Raw genomic sequence first — 16667 nt, forward strand, 5'->3', positions numbered from 1 at the left:
GCTGGAAGCCTTATTAATAAAAGCAATACCCTTATAAGGAGAGCCACCCTACACGCCAGAGCCCTAGAGATGGTCTGGGTGGAGACTTCCTCTCCAAGCTGAAGGATGTGACACAACAGAAGCCAGGACAGATGCTGGTACAACTGCCCAGAGGCGCTCAGGGCCAGGTTGGATGGGCCACTGGGCAGCCTGAGCTGGTGGGGGCACCCGGCCCATGGCAGGGGTTGGAATTGGGTGTTAAGGTCCCCTCCTTAAAGCACTCTGTGATTCTATGACCGCAGGACAGCGTGTGCCACTTGAAGATGGTTCATCTTGCTTGCAAATGCTAAAGTAGAGATGAAAGTCATAACATAACATTCACATGGAAGGCATAAGTAAAAAAGCAATTAAGTGTCCAAAGACTGAAAGGCATCTAGAAACAGCTCAATCATCACTGTATCCTCCCAGCAAAAAGGCCTGGTAAGTGCAAGTCCTGATAGCAGCAGCCTCCATGATCCCTTTATGCAATGGTGGCTGTTAAATCCACCACCATAAATTACCTCCTTGCTCCATTTCTCATTTATTTCAAGTCCTCTGTCCACAGCCATACTCTTCTAGAGCATTTCCCTATATGTCCTTGTGGTTGGCAGCCCCTCAGCCCAGAGAGGAGCAAAACCCACCCAGCTGCACCCATCCACCACCCTGGGATGGCTCTCACTGTCACCCAGAGCAATGGAGAAAAGCTACAGCAGTCCTACATCCAGTCACTGCAAGAATCAAGCTTTTCTAGCACTGGGAAACAATTGCTTCCTTTTATCTTGATTATAATATTCCATCCTCCCCATTACCCCGTGCATAGCAACAACCCATGCTCTGTATTTCAGAGGAAGATAAAAATGAGCAGAAACCCCACAGCCACAGTGCAAAACGCTGTATCCCAGCCACTGTGCAAAACTGCTCACAGCAGAGAAAATTCCTGCAATAAGCACTGAATGCCCTGAAAGTTAACACCAGGTTTGATTCATATTATTAGCTCAGCTTGCACACAGGCATTTCCAAGAGCCAGCTACAACATCTGGAAGAGTTGGGCGACTATGGCAAAAGGTATTTGCAAACATTCATTTGAACATTGAAGTTAATTAACTCTGGTCACTTTCACACCCCTTACACGACTGCTTTCTGCCAGCACTGCAGCAAATTGGTTTACTGCAGTTCAAACTGTAGGATCTAGGTAAATATTCCAAGGAATTCTCTCAATGGTTTTGTGGGATTCATCTGTTACAACACACAAAAGTCAAGTATAAGAATCGCATCAACCAGTTATGTCAAAAACACCACGCTCCTATGCTTTACAGAGGCACATGCATGCAGTTTCCCACTCCTAAGTGCCTTTAAGAGTTCTGACTTTAACATTAAAGCTCACTTTTGGGCAGGAGCTATGCAAGCTTTCAAACAGGCTTTGCCCACACAAACACATTTCAATCTCTAAGTCTTAAAGGCAGACAAACAGAAACACAGCACTGTAAGACTCTCACCCAGCCTTCCCCCTGCCCCTCTCCCAGTGACCTTACACACTTAGGAAGCTGCTCTTTCATTCTGCTCTGTTTTGCAAAGGCATGCATGCATTCAGAAAAGAAAAGGTTGCTGTTTGTTTGTTTACTGGGTATTAATGAAGGAATGGTAACGGACACATGATGGAGCCCTACGAGGAGCACTGCTGCTGTCACATGCACCGTGAGTGCACAGTGAAGATACAGGGAGGAAGACAAGCAGTTCTTAACCAAAAAAAAATTCAGCGCAAACACTGCAGACAGGTTTTTCATATCAGCACAGGAATAACACATTTCCCTTTACTGAGATTAGATCTGACACTCTCCTCAGTCTTGAAGACACCACGTATACATCCTTCCATTCCTTCTCACTCCCTCCTTAGCCCACGTTAAGCTGCTCCTAACGTCTCTTCCATCAGGTAGCATCTTCATCTGCATTTTGTAAACATCAGCACATCCTCTTAACTGTGACAGCCCCACCAACCACTGCAAGCTCAGATGTGTCCTGACTTTTCGGTAAGCTAATCCCATTAAGAGCGAGTTCACCTACAACGCTAGAATGCATTACATGCATCATCTCATGAGAGATGAGATTACTCGAGGAAGGTATGGCCAGTAGCCAAGGCAAATGCAGATGCTACACAGACAACAGGAGCGATGCCACTCTTCAGGTGCTGCTCCTGTCATCCCTCTAATTTTTGCCAAAGCCAACAACAACAAAAGAAACGAGAGACACTGACAAGCAGGGAGCAAGAGTGTGCAATTACAGTCTGGTCAAGGTCTGGTTTGCAATGGGTTCCACTCTACATTTCAGCGCTGCCGCGAGATTGAAGTGACAAACAGGAGGTGAAGATCCCTGGAACGGCCACGTGCCGTAGGGCTTGTCCCTTACACATCCTCACCGGCTCTGACAAAGCCTCAGCCGCGGCTCAGCGCTGCCCACAGTCCCATCCGCCCAGCGCAGCGTGGGCCCGGCTGCCGCCGCCACCCTCAATGAGCAGCCAGGCGTAAAGCTCCCGGATTGCCACTCATCTAGTTAAGGCTAAATCAGATGGTTTGGCCAAAAACACTATATTCCCTGCTCGGAGATCAGCTTCCCCTCTACCACCCGATAACCGCTCTTAAAGGATGCATTAATGGGCTTCCGTTCACTCCGAGCCCGTTAAGCAGAGGCCAAGCTACCGTAAGAGGGAATAGATTTGAGTAATGATCTCTTATGAGGCAGCAAACCTACATATAGTGTTTAAAATTATTCCCCTAGGACAAGATGTTTTTCACCAAATCTCCCACATGACAGTTTGACATATTGGTTCAGGCACATAGCTCTGCATCTGTACACACTACAGAACCATCTTTTTCAGTTTTCAAGAAAAATAAGGTCTGAAAACATTTCATGTCTCTGCACAGTGGACCGAGTCTCCACAGATTAATTCACTCCTAAAACGATATTTTTAAACACCACCATCTCCTCTCTGTTTATAAACAAACCATCTCCTCCCCCTCCAATGCAGAACGGGCTAAACCTCGGACAAAGGTATTTCCTTGAGCTCGCAGTGCATTTGTTCACCAACACAAACACGTCTCCATAGAAGCTGCACAGCTCGGCTCCCTCCCCCCCAGCACCCTGCAGCCCTGTGCTGGGTCAGATCCGTCTCTTCTAACCTCCCATTCCTTGGGGCAGTGACCGGCTTTGGCTCTGGGCTCCGTGCAGCACCAAGCACTCTGCTGGCACTCAATGGAAAGCGTAACTTGCCCCATGACTGAAGCCTTCCTACTCTGATTTTAGCCCTTCATTTATTTGGTGTAATTGGTGCCGTTTTTGAAGCCCATAAAATGCTGAAAGACGCAACGCTCCTCAAGATAACCAGAATGAAAGCAGAAACCAAAAGCATACGTGGTTATTAAGATGCACAGCTGGGGCCGACGACACTTAATGAGGACCACACTTGAAACAGGGAGCAGGTGATTCCCCTCTGCTGACCAGGAATGCTATGCACAGACACTCCAACTCCAGAGTACCGGTCACATCTCATTCATTAACATTTCAAGAAGTCATTTGGCTTGGTCAGCCCGTAGATTTATGGCAGGGATCTGCCAGCTGAGCTACAATATAAAAGCTTTTTTCCTCACAAAGGAGGGAAGGCTGTTTAGTTAAAAACGTGTGCACAGCTCTGAGCACTGCCCCACAGCACCAATACATCCTGCAAGCCGGAACCAAGAGCTTTGCTCATTAAAGCTTGTGATTTTGCAGCATACAGACAAGACAATGCTCACCGAGCAGGAGAGGCAAGGCAAGGCAAGGAGTGGCTGCCACTGCTCAGTGGGTTGGGAGCGCAGCCCACTTACCCTTAATGTTGAGTCGCTGCCCACCTCTCCATCAGCCCATCAAGCCTAGCAATGTCCTCTGATTCTTAAAGCTTCTTCCTGCATAGGCAGCATGATTAATTGGAGGTGCCTGCGACTCTAAAGGGAGCATGTATCAGACCATGCTGCAAAGATGTTTATTTTGCTTTAAGTGGTCTCAGAGCTGGCATGGAGCTGTATCAGGGCTCGCTGCTTGCACAGAATTTAGATAACAGGAGACACAGAGTACCTGCTGTGAATACATATTGTTCTTTTTTCTGCCCTAGCCTCCTTTCACACACAGATTTTCACCACTGGAAGGATGATCATACCACAACATGGCGGCAACCTACACCTACAGCTGCATTAAGGAAGGGTTTGCTGTTACTCCTCTCCCTGATGGCTGCAGGGTTGCAGACAAACTGCAGATTCCTCCCCTGAAGCTCCAAAACCTAGCTAGGGATGGATACCACTTAAAGACACTCTGCTTGTAGACATATGGCACTGCCCGAAAAAAAACCTGGTAAAAACACCACCAAGTAGAAGAAATACTAACCCAATCAGTGGAAATGGGAGCACTCATTTTCTACGCAGCATGACCTTGAAGACGGACAACAAATGACGTATGGACAAGGAAAGAGACATCCCAGCTCAAAAAACACGTGCTCCCTTTACCCAGCTGGGAGAAGAGGAGGAAGGAGGGAAAAACAGCATTTCCCTGTAGGAGAGCAACATGCTGTCCATGGTTTTGCAGGAAAGTATGAAACTGTCTACACCTATTTATTTATCTGGAAGCTATTATTAAGTTAGTTATTTCCAACTATGTGGCTCTCGGAGAAGGAATACAAGCTGTGTATCAAGCACGGGGAAGCCAGATGTCCTGGAGAAAATACGTAGCACACCTTGGGATAATACCAGCTTCTGTTCCTTGTTGTATGGCATGGGTGGGAAGGAGAGACAGGGGTACAGTTCACTGTTTTTAACTCATATCCTTCCTCTCTTTCGGCTGCCACCAGTTCCTCTTTTCAGTTTAATACGGTCATGCTCATGCTGGCTTTACTGCAAAACAAGCAAACCACACAGGGAAGTTAAGTTCTGACTGCCCCCCGTTTTGAAGAGGATTTTAGCTCACGTGTAATAAAAGACCATTCCTGCAAAGCAGACCCCATCAGGAGCTGTGTGTTGCAGTACTGCTTTCTGCAAGGCTCGTCCTGCCTTCCCCAGAGCAGACAAGCCATTGATATGCAGCAGCGAGTGAAAGCTGAGCTGTGACAGCCCAACTTTCACCTGTGGCCTACGCTAATCCAACTGCATGGCTTCTGAACAACTGGTCCATCTCCCAGCACCGCCACCAATGCCGTGCTCTCCTCAGCCCTGCACGGTATGAGAAGCTAAAAAAAGCAAAGCAAACCAACTGCCACCAGCAGTCAAACCGTCCCTGGGCAGTTCCAAGAGAAAACAAGTGGAAGTCATGAAATTGCAACGTTCATCGCAGCTGATTCTGCTCTCCTGATGTTTCTGTGCTACCATTTGGAGGCCGGTGAATCCACTGGGAGTTCTGGATTATTTACTGTGGCCTGAACTGATGACAAAGCAGAAAGTCACCCTGTCCTTCCCTCCCAGTTCGTAATGCCAGCAGAGGCTTTCTCGGTGACTCATTTTGAGGAGGTACGCATAACGCAGTGCATTTGTGAGAAAGCAGGTTCTGTTCCCTAAGCCAATAAAACACCTGCTGGTCAGGAAAGACTGCCATTCAGAAGAGACTTCTATGAGCTCCAAGGCTCATCCAGGTGAATACCTGACAGGTGCTGGTGCATTCTGCACCCCTTCTGGGGAGCAAACTTTCAGTAAAGCCGTGCCTTCCCAAGTGTCCAGCAGCTATCAGTGACATGGCTCCACACTTGGCACTGGGACCAAATAGGCTGAGCAATGAAACAAATCTGTACACGCTTCTCAATGTTGGCTGTCAGGGAAGGCAACCGCACCTTACACTACTGTTCAGCTCGGAAAGGACTCAGTGGCTTAAATCCTCCCTCCTGCCCATTATATTTACATTCAGACCCAGTATTAGGAAAACAGACTATGAACAGCTTCTCTGAATGCTCACCCCAAAGGACAGCAGCTTTTTCAGCCATGTCTCTCTCCACCTCTGCATCCCATATGCAACACGAAGAGGAGAACTCCACAGTAGGAGTGAATATTGGCTGACTGATCCCATGTTTTCTCTACTGTTGGCGTACATCACTCACTTGCACTAACTAAATGCTCTGAGCCTATTTCCACCAGAGATAACAACCCACACATCCATGACGAGCAAGGAAACGCTGGATCTTGCATCCAGTGCTTTCAAATGCATTTCATATGCACGCCAATTATCACACGGCAGCTTTACGCACAGCTCCGGACCACGTGAAATCCATCTCTTCAGAGTCAGAATGCAGGAGCAAATGAAAGGGTTTTGTTTTCATTAATAAATTTCAAAGTGGAATTTTCTGCCCAGAACTGAAGTCAGATGGAATTGTTCAACATGCACTCATAACTGAACCCCATTCCTGGACACTGTTTAGTATTATTTCGGGACAGACCCAAACTGAAATCAACTCTACCTAAATGTTCTGCCTTCATTGGCCACCTTAGCATTTAACAAGGAAGTGAGTGGATGAATGGTGACTAACGCCCTTGACCCTGCACAGAACAACTGGCCACCAGCAGCCAAAGCTCTGGGGAGCTCACCATTGGTCACAGAAATGCTCTCAACTCTCACCAGGTGCTGACCCAAGGCCTGAAATCAGGTTTTACTGACCTGCAAGTTGCTTCTTCCCCATTACGACAGCACTTCTCAAAGCAAGTTAATTGACAAGAAATAGCTTGGAGTCGCTGGCTGCACCATCACCGCTGACTTGAATCTCAGCCAGAGGATGGTAATGGAATGAGCAATACTTAACAGGCAACTCATTCTAAACCAGCCCTACCACGGTAGTAAGCTTTGCTGCAGCTCATTTCTTCTTGAGGACATAAAGGTCAACAGTGGCAACATCATCTTCAGACCAACAAGAGTTCCAAAACACAGAACAGGCCTGCAAAAATAGCATTAAAATGCCCACTCGCACTAGCGTGGAAAGTGGGTGTATTAATGGAGTTTGTAAAGGCAATGAATAGACGGTGATTATGCACAGAGTGAAACAGAGGAAGAAACATGTAAATTCGAGCTTTCCCTCATCAGATTTGTGCAAGAGTCTACATAATTGCTGAGAAAAAAATAGAAACAACAACACTAAGTAGGATATTTAAGCCCTGCAAATTATACATGGAAATCTCTGTTTTCCTTAAATGAAAACAGAATGAAAGGAGAAGATTCCCTTCAAAGAACTTTGTTTGTGGTCGTTTAGTTTCAGGATGCAAATTAAATGAGTACTTGTTAGCCCAGTGAAAAAGAAGAATTTGTCTCTGAAATATTATCAATCTCTCATGAGGAGAAGGTTTGGATACAGTTGGTTGAAGCCCGATACGTACATAGTCCTCTTGTTCCCAAGGAAATCAATGGGAGCTGCACCCTCGCATCCCAACGTCATCCAGCTCAGCTGCCAGGGCAGGAGTACCTCGAGCCCTCTGGCTGCTGAAAGTTCAACCATCAGTTCCTCCCACCTTCTCCCCAGTTCTGACTGCATCTCCTGCAAGTGCTTCTGCCGTATCTATAATTCACAATTACGAGAGCCCATAATACAAAACTGCCACAGGCAAAGTCAATCACTCCCAGGGGTCTCACACATCTGAGGCTCTTGCACACCAAGAAGTGATGATAACGTACATTAACACTCTGGGTTAAGCCACATGAGCTCAAGAATATTTGTGAAAATACAGCTGCAGTTTATCAAAAGCTTACAGTAAGGTAGAATAAACAGCATCCAGGATCTTTAGCTATTTCATCCAATTTGTTTAGAGCATTACCTTGAAATACATCTCACTGCCCTTTAGGATACCTCCAATTGCAGCTTGTTGGTCTTGGAAGCAGTGGCTTATATGAGGAGACCTTGGGAAATGGCTTCACTAAAATCAAAAGGAGTTCAAGCAATTTCAAAAGCAGAGATCAGAAACTTAAGAACAAAGCCTGGATCTCATCCTAAGAACTTGCAGAGAGACATGCTAGAGATGGACACTCCTTGGTCCACCCCAATGTACACAGAAGGCAAAGAAGTACCACTCTAAAGCCAATGGGTTCCTAATTGTGATTTGCTAATTCCTAGTAATTTGTGAACAAGTTCTAAAAAGCCTAAGAAATGTTAACTTTAAAAAAGCAGACATCAGAAAGCTTGAATTTGTTCAACAAGGGCCAAAATCTCTGCTAGAAAACATTTTGGTGTTTATAAACCAGACCGATACCTGATGCTTTGGATGCAAAACGCACTGCTAAGTGCTTGATAGGTCTTTTTCTGCAATAGAAGAATCCCAAATTCTAGTATACCCCACATATGATTTTGACTGCTAGAAGAGATCGAAATGCTCTCGCCAAATAATAGATGGGGTGCATTCAGAAATATCCCACAAAATAGCAGAAAGGTATGCTGATTCAGCTGGAGGTCATACGTCTGACTGAGGACCAGGGCCTGGTTGAACAGCATGTTTTAAAGTTAAGTTCATCTGGAGGAAAAACAAAAGATACATCATCAGATAGAAGAAACACACAGCCATGTGAAGGAGGAACAGCAGTGAGGGAAATACACCTTAAGAAAAAACACAACACAAAGAAACCTGGCTTACTTAGGTAAGTCTCTAAGTGCTACTATTAGGATGAGCTCATCTTTTTCTTCCAGTTGTCACATCCCCATGAAGAGTCTTGATGAAATTCTCAGAATAGCAGCAAATCAGGAGCAAATAGCTGTTGGAGGAACAAAGTCACGTACAGACAGACTTTCGCTGCTCGTCAACTGAAAATTAACTCTAAAGTTTTGGAGTGAGAATGGGCCAGCACAACACAATGCTGACGTGGTCTCATCTCCAAACCTAAAGCTAAAAGTATGGGCCCACGTTTCCTTTCTGGCCGCATGCTCGTGTGATTTATGAAGCACAACAATTTCAGTATCACTGGAAAATGAAACGATGACAGACAATTAACTTTCCACTCTATGCTAGCAGCTGTGTAGGCTCTGCTTTAGAGCAGTCAGGGACAAGAACTCCAGAAGTGCCAACTTCCACTTAGTGGCTGTGCAGGAAGAGCAGGGACAAGGGACAGGAGGGAGCAGCACCAAACCACACAAGTGCTGACACACCAAAACAAGATGCATACCTCATGGCGATGGGGAGCCCGTACAGGATTAGCAGATGACAAATTACTGTTCACTTCTGTCCCATATGCATCTGCAGTTATCTGTTAAAACTGCTGCTAATCTGGGTGTGATGACAGAAGGACCGGCACCATAGATAGGTGCTATAAATGAAGAGAAGATCTCTCACCTGTATCAGAAGATTCCAGGTTCACAGGGGAAAGCTCCACCACAGAGGGACCTCCAACCAGAGATCCTCCCCCAGGGGCAGTCAGCCCTTAAATGAGGTCTAAGGGAGGTGCAGCCAGGCTGCAGCCCTTCTGATCACACAGCTGAATTGCCTTCACCTGTGCTCCCAGGGCTGACCGGCTCCTTTCCCCAGGTGCTCCATCAGTGTTTCAGGCCGGGACTCAACAGTCCCCATACAGTACACAATCCCTGAAATGTATTTCATGACCTCCGAGAGGAGCTAATCTGGGATCTATTATCACAGAGACAACCAGATATCCTGACGTCAGGAAGACTATACTAACTGCACAGCTCTTCCTTTTACATTCATTACAGAAGCATAGCCGTCCCACCAGAAGGGAGGTCCCAGGTTTCCTTTGCTCACCCAGTGCCCAGAAGAAAACCCTCCAGACTCAGCCATGCTCTCTCCCCAAGGCTCAGCCAAGCAGCACTTTTCAACTGAGTTAACAAAGGAGTGGTAGAGGAAGATAAGTTTAAAGCAGATACAGTATGCAAATAGCATGAAGCGATAAAAGCACGGAATGCTCCTCTGTAAGCACAGGTGGAGGAAGCAGTGACTGCTTCACCCATACCTGCTGAGCTGCGGACTTGCAGAGGTGTAGCACAAGCAGTGAAGGAGACAACAGACACATCCCTCAGCCTGGTGTGCTCCAGGCATGGCAGGAGCCAGCCAGACATGAATGCCAGCACAAACGGCCTCGTTCTTCCAGATACAAATGATAGCATTACTCAACTCGTCTAAGTTAAAACAGGGGAATTTGCTGTGGACAACTCTTTATCCCTATAAAAAGTAGTTAAGTAGCACAGAATCGTCTTCTGGGTGCGTGCTAATTAGGTAACAGCAAACAACTTTCCCGTGCACGTGGTCTGCAAGAAATTTAAAGCTTAGAGACACCGTCATAAGATCAGAAGCAAAGCAGGGGGACTAAGATCCCTTTGTGAAAGGATTTTGCTCACACCTCCAGCACTCACCGGGCTGGGTGCTCCTACAGCACACCCCCACATGCTGCTTGCTGTAGGGAGGCCACACTGCCCCAACATATGCAAGCTCCAAAGAAACACCTCGCTACAGAAATAAAGCCCAAAATGAAGACGTTGCTGTGCATAAGGAGTACCTCTAGCCTTTACAACCATCTCAAGAAGGGCACTGCTTGGACTCTGTCGCTCTGTCAAACCAGGCAAGGTTTGAAGCACCCCAGTTCACTACCATAAGGCAACAAATAACCTCCACCCCATGGCTGACTCACACGTTCCATTTGCATGGGCAGGGTGAGATGCAGGTGGTGCCACATGAGTCACACCACCAAAACCCTCATCCAGCTTCGCCACAAGCCATGGCTGCTGCGTGTTTAACACACTGCATCTTAAAGCATGTCAGACACTAGGTTAATAGGCCCAATGGCAACGGTTGTTCTGAAGGTAAGAGCATTCAGATTGTGTTTTAGGCATCTTTTGAGTGGCAAGCTCCAAGCCACGCCGCTAACCAAAAACGTGTCTTCAAACAGGAGCATCACACCCTCGTGGATCAAGGCTTTGTTTCCTGGAAATGCGCTGAGAAAAAGGTACCCGTAGCAGCATTGCAATAAATTATTCCATCCTCCATCCTTCCCAGAGGTTGTATCCGTGCAGCCTCATCTTCCAGATGCACAGCTGCCAAGACAGATGAAATTTTAAGCCTGCTCGTCTTAGATAAGAGGGTGAATGAAATGAAAGCAGTGGTACCCATCACCAATTAGGCTACGAGGACATATGCATGACAGAAACCGAACCCAATTTCTTAACGTGCCCATCTTGCTCCATATTCCTCAGGCCAGCAGCAGCAAGGCAGCTGTGCTGGAAAGAGTTAATCTTGCCTGGAACATATCTCAGATTTCTCAGAAAGTCAAAGACTGCAGCTGAAGCCGGGCTGACTGCTCCCCTGCCTGCCTGCAGCCTGACCCCTGACATTTCCACTCTGCTTCTCACTGGCACAGAAAACTTAACCATACACAAACAAACAGGTTGGGAGGACAGATAAATGGAACGCGGGAGGAGGAGAAAGGAGAGATTTCTCGGATTTCTTTTAATAGCTGTGATTAAATAATAACAGCCACCACCAGACCCGGGTGAGGGGCTGGCATTTATCAGTAAAACCCCGAAGTCTACGGCAAGACATCTCTGTTTAATTAATCCTGAAAGGGTCCCTTCCCCCTTCCCCTTTCTAGGGAGGTCTGAGGATCCACACGTTTAAAGATACAGTGAGTCCTTTTTAGGCCTTTTCTTACAAAACACAAGGGAACAAAGCGCCCCTTCAAAAACACAGCTAGGATTTACAAACTCTACTGCAAAGAATTCTATCAAACGAAACGAAATTGGCAAACCTTAACGGAGAGGTTAGCTTTTGAATTAGTTGCATTTAACCCTCTGAAGCAACGCGCACGTTAAGCAATGCGTTTTTACAACACCCTGCTGTGAGCGTGCACGGGAGGATAGCAGACAGGCCCGCAGCCACCCGGGCTTTGGATCGGCCATCACTGTTAGAGCAGAACCACCTTCCAAGGGTGGGATCTGTTCAGTGCTTGGTGCAGCCCCACCACCCCATCGTCGTCCTGCTTTCCCATCACCGCAGCGGCACCAACATCACTCCACAGCGGAAGAGCATTCGTGTGCGCGCAGACCACAATTGCATCCAAGCACAGGCAAAACGCAGGACCCCATCTCCCGCCTGCGTGCCTTCGTTTTGCTCTGGGAGGCCCTTCTGGAGAGCCACCGCCTCAGCAAGCCCCTGCCCTTTGATTCTATCCGCGGGGAGGGGGCAGGCAGCGTCTAGCAGCAGCGCGCTCAGCCCCGAGGCCAGACAGACACCTTGAAACCAAGCAAGCAAAGCAACCAACCCACTCTTAGCTCGCTGGAGCGGAGCAGTTGGAGCCGTGCCTCCAGCACTCCCGCGCTGCGTCCTCCCAGCCCGGCACACAGCGGGGCAGCGATGCTGAACGCGGCTCCGCGGCGCTCCCAGCACAGCACCGACCTCCTCCTCCTTGCAACGGGTTGGCATTTTCACACGTACTCCTTACAAGCCGGCCGTCAGCATTCATCCTTCCCTCTTTTTCCTGCTTCTCAATAACCATCAAGATGAGCGTCGGTGCCTTTTTAACCTCCTTTCTCCCCCCCCATTTAATTCTCCAACGCGACTTTTCTGAGGCTTTGCCCGGCTTCAGAGCAGAGCAGTTCAGAAAACGGAAAGCTGTCGTGTTCCACGTTCATTTATAACACAGTAAGCACGACCTGGTTTTCTAAACCCATTTTTTGGTTCTCCTTTCCCCCCCCCCCCCCCCAAACTTTCCAGAAGCTGAATAAACCGGTGGTGGAATTACAGCTATTTATTCCTTTTGTGTGCACTGGAAATTGCCAAAGCAGCAAAGGGAAAGGAGGAGAGAATTTTGAGAGAACGATTTCTGATACAATCAGAAGTGAGAAGTGGGAGAAAGGGTTATTATCAAAGCACACCTTCTAATTTTGGAAGGGCGTTAATATATTCCGCAGAATTTAAAGGAAAAAAAAAAATATCCCAGGAAAATATAAAATCAAAACCTGGTATTTGACTATCTGTATTCTTAAATACAACGTTCCTCTCTTAAAGAAGCACCGGGGTTGGGAAGGAACCGCCATGAACTGCAAAGCGCCTCCATCTATCCACACACCAAGAAATGGTTATGCAATGACAAGAGACAATTCGGGATGTAATCAAAGACAGAATCCTGACGTTCAAAGAGAAAATGACTGTAACTGCACTGACTTGGAAGATGAGAAGGGGATTATTTTTTTTTTAATAGAAACAATGGCCATCAAGATTTTTCCTGTTACAACCAATGCTTAAATGCATAACTTGGCGTGCAGCGTGCCTGCCAGGTATAATTAGCACCAAAAATAAAGAAAAAAAAGAAAGGAAAAGCGATGCGGAAGAAATTCATACTTCCAGTGGAGTGGAGCAGCGTTCTCTAAATGGTTAACCATCCACCAAAGGGCAGCAAACCCTTCTGATGACAGACACGTTACTCCTAGGGCACCGCAACCAGCCAACGGAGAAGCCTGAGCGCAGCCCACAGCTTGGCCAGTTCCATTTCATTCTCCTTCTAAGACACCAAGTTGCTAACAATAAGATGGCTGCACAATGCCCAGGCACTCGGGTTTAACACTGCTTTCTTCACCCCGGGAGCAGGGGCTGAGGTGGTGCTGCAGTGCTGTTTGGTGCACGGCAGATCATCAGGACCTCTGCATTTGCATGTGCTTCTGCCCTGCAGCAAAACAGGGCCTCAGAATGGATCAGGAATCCAGAGCACTTCTGTGCAATAACAAAAAATAGTGCTCAGTGTAACACTATGCGCTCCACATGTTCCACTACCAGACATGAGAGCACATCCAGCAGTATTTGTCACCAACAGCCACTCTGTGCAATCGCTCTCGTGGCTTTTTCAGCATTTCCTTACGTACAAAAACTCAGAGAGCCAATGCTCCACCAACACAAAACTCACACGGTGCAAACAGCTACAACGGAATAGTTCAAGGATCCAAAGCTTTGCTTCCAGGGAATGGCATATTTGGCTGTAGGAGATCTGCAGTACTGGCTGAACTACTGATTCACAAAGAGGGAAATTTTGTGACTGAAGGGAGAGCTGTTATGTAAGCCCTGAAATAAGGACTGTAGTATTTTTCCCTTCTTTGAGCAGAAGATTATCAGAAGACTGTGGTGAGACTCAAAATACACCTTCCCAAACCAGAATTCATACTAAGCACAGTGTTAGTTAGGAGAAAGCCAGGAAGGAAATAGAACGGTGCTAAATCACATTGGTAACACCCGGACATGCACTGAAAATCACCAAAGCTGCCAACCTGGAGCGTGCAAACCGGTCACTATTTGCTGGGGAAGCCTGAGAACACTTTTTGAGTAATGAACTGGAGAATTTTGTGAGCCATCCCCCAGAAGTTTGCACATCACTGGGAGCAGGAAGAACCTATTGATGCAGTTTGCTTCTGGAGGAACACGATGCACGGAACAGTAACCAGTGAGAGAGCAACCCACGGTGCTTCTTCGGATGGCAAAGAACAAGCTTCAATGGATGCAAAGGAGGAGTGAGGGCTTCCTTTGCCCCCGCAGCACAAATTCCTCCCTATGAAGCACCGAAAAAGACAAAAAATCCCCAAATGCATGCACATGGTGATGGGGCATGTACGCTTTGGCTGCGTGGATAGCAGGCTCACCTAAGTGATGTGCTTAAGATCGCCTTCAAGAGTGTTTGCGTTGTAATGCCTGCCCAGCTTTCTAAATAAACAAATACAGACTCACAGTTTCCTTCTCCGATTGTGTTCCTGCGTGGTTCAGGTCAGCAGCAGCATCCTCACTGCCTGCAGTCACACAGGAGCAGACCCCTTACACACAAGCAGGGAAGCAAAATTTGGGGGGAAAAAGCCATTGAAAGCTCAGTATGGGACGCCTGCAATGGCCCAGCTAGATTTTGGTTTCAACTCAGGTGTCCAAAAATACATTCTCAAGCAGAAAAAGAGCTCCAGAGAGGTTTTAGAAGTAATCAGAACCGATGTTACAAAGTAAGGCCTGATGTCCCTTCTGTAATTCACATTTTGGAGGGTGTCCCCAAGTGAAAAGTCTTCAAAGGGCAGTTTGTCACAAAAACCATGGAAATGGCTGCTCAGTGCTATTGCCAAAGTGCATTTCCACTTTGAACGTGGAGGCTTGCAGGTGTATTCATCCCTATCCATGTCTTCATCGCTCCAAGGACTGTTTGCACCCGGGAACTATTTTATGAGTACTATGAGAATACCTAATAGTTTCTTTAATAGAAGCATTTTCCTCATGGCAGCTCAGCAGCAAGAAGCTGCTCCAAGCAGGCATCCTTCTGTTAGCCCTACACCTACCACAGAGTTTTGTTCTCGCCATTGGAACCCTTCTATTAAAAGGAAAAGTTAAAAAAAAACTTGATTGTATGCCTTGATTTGCTATTGCTTGCAACTTGCTATTTATAATATGATTGTATATTGGCTGGAAAGACTGCTGTAATCCAAACATGCACGCGTGTTGCACACACACACACACACCTGTATCAATGGGAGAATCGCCACTGCTCACTCACATCACAGAGCTATTCCTTCTAATCCAAGCAAAAGCTGCCAGAAGGAAGAAAAAACACCTTGGCTTTCACACGTACAAGCTAATGACCCATGACTGCACGAAGCCACAAGTCGGTGACAGCAAGGCATTGGGTCCTGCTTGTGATATAATTGCTCTAAAAAAGCAAGAAGCACAGAAATACCAACGCTGCAGATGGAAAGAAACTCCTGTCTCCCAAAATTAGCTGTGTGTGTGCTCCCCCACGCTGTAGGATCTCCAGCCTGGATTGCTGAGGCACAGCACAGTGGGGCAGCTCTGCCTCTTGCAAACATCTCACGGAGCAACACATTGGGAATGCACAACGGTGATGCAGGCAAGAGATGCCCCAAAGCACACATCCTGCAGGAGGGGCAGCGAGGCAAACGGTGATACTGAAGCACACACCTCAAACCCACCAGGTATTTCCAGAAGGTTCCAAGGTGGCCTGCAAAGGCCTTTTCAGCTGGAGGGAGGGGGAGGAAGCACTGAGGATTAAAGACAGATCAATTTTGCTCTAAAATTTTAAATGAAACACTCCTGTTTTGGAAAGAATTTCATTAAGGTGAAAATATAATACAGAAGTACCCATTTAGAAAGAATGTGCTATTAATTCTTAGCAGTGTGTGTGAAAGGGAAAATTGCATTTTTATCTAAATGGTTTTCTCTGCATAATCCATTTACAGTATTCTTTTACAGCTCAGTAATGGGGTCTTTTCACATGTCTATTTGGGCCACACCACTGTGGAAAGCAGGAGCCATCTTTAGCAATGATTAAAGCACAGCCCCCCCCAAAGCAGGTTCTGAGAGGAGCTCCACGAAAAGAGGGCAGAAGGCAAATAAAGTATGTCTTATAGGATGGGAGCAAGAGCAGGGGGGGAAACCCTCCATCTTCATGACGTAAGCCAAATTTTTGCCAACGAGAGGAAAAAGGATGTGGGTTAGGTTTTCTGTAACGGAGAAGAAAAGGTTTGGTCTCCTCCCTCTATGAAGCACAACCAGCTCCTCTTCCATGCAGTCGATCCCAAACATATATAAAATGGCTTTAGCACCCAATGACTGCATGGGAATATTCGGAGCTATAACAACAGTTAGCAGTTAAAAAAGCGTTTCATCATCGTGAACAAACGCTCACTTCTCACTACA

The 16667-nt window shown here is 46.8% G+C and overlaps 1 protein-coding gene across 2 annotated transcripts in view; it reads right to left on the reverse strand.

Moving 5' to 3' along the window:
* Window positions 1-16667, reverse strand: part of MN1 (MN1 proto-oncogene, transcriptional regulator) — a 36932-nt gene that overhangs the window by 8436 nt on the left and 11829 nt on the right. The gene's annotated exons all lie outside the window — the stretch shown is intronic.

The sequence above is a fragment of the Gallus gallus genome, chromosome 15 (genome assembly GCF_016699485.2).
Source record: "Gallus gallus isolate bGalGal1 chromosome 15, bGalGal1.mat.broiler.GRCg7b, whole genome shotgun sequence".
Taxonomy (NCBI): Eukaryota; Metazoa; Chordata; class Aves; order Galliformes; family Phasianidae; genus Gallus; species Gallus gallus.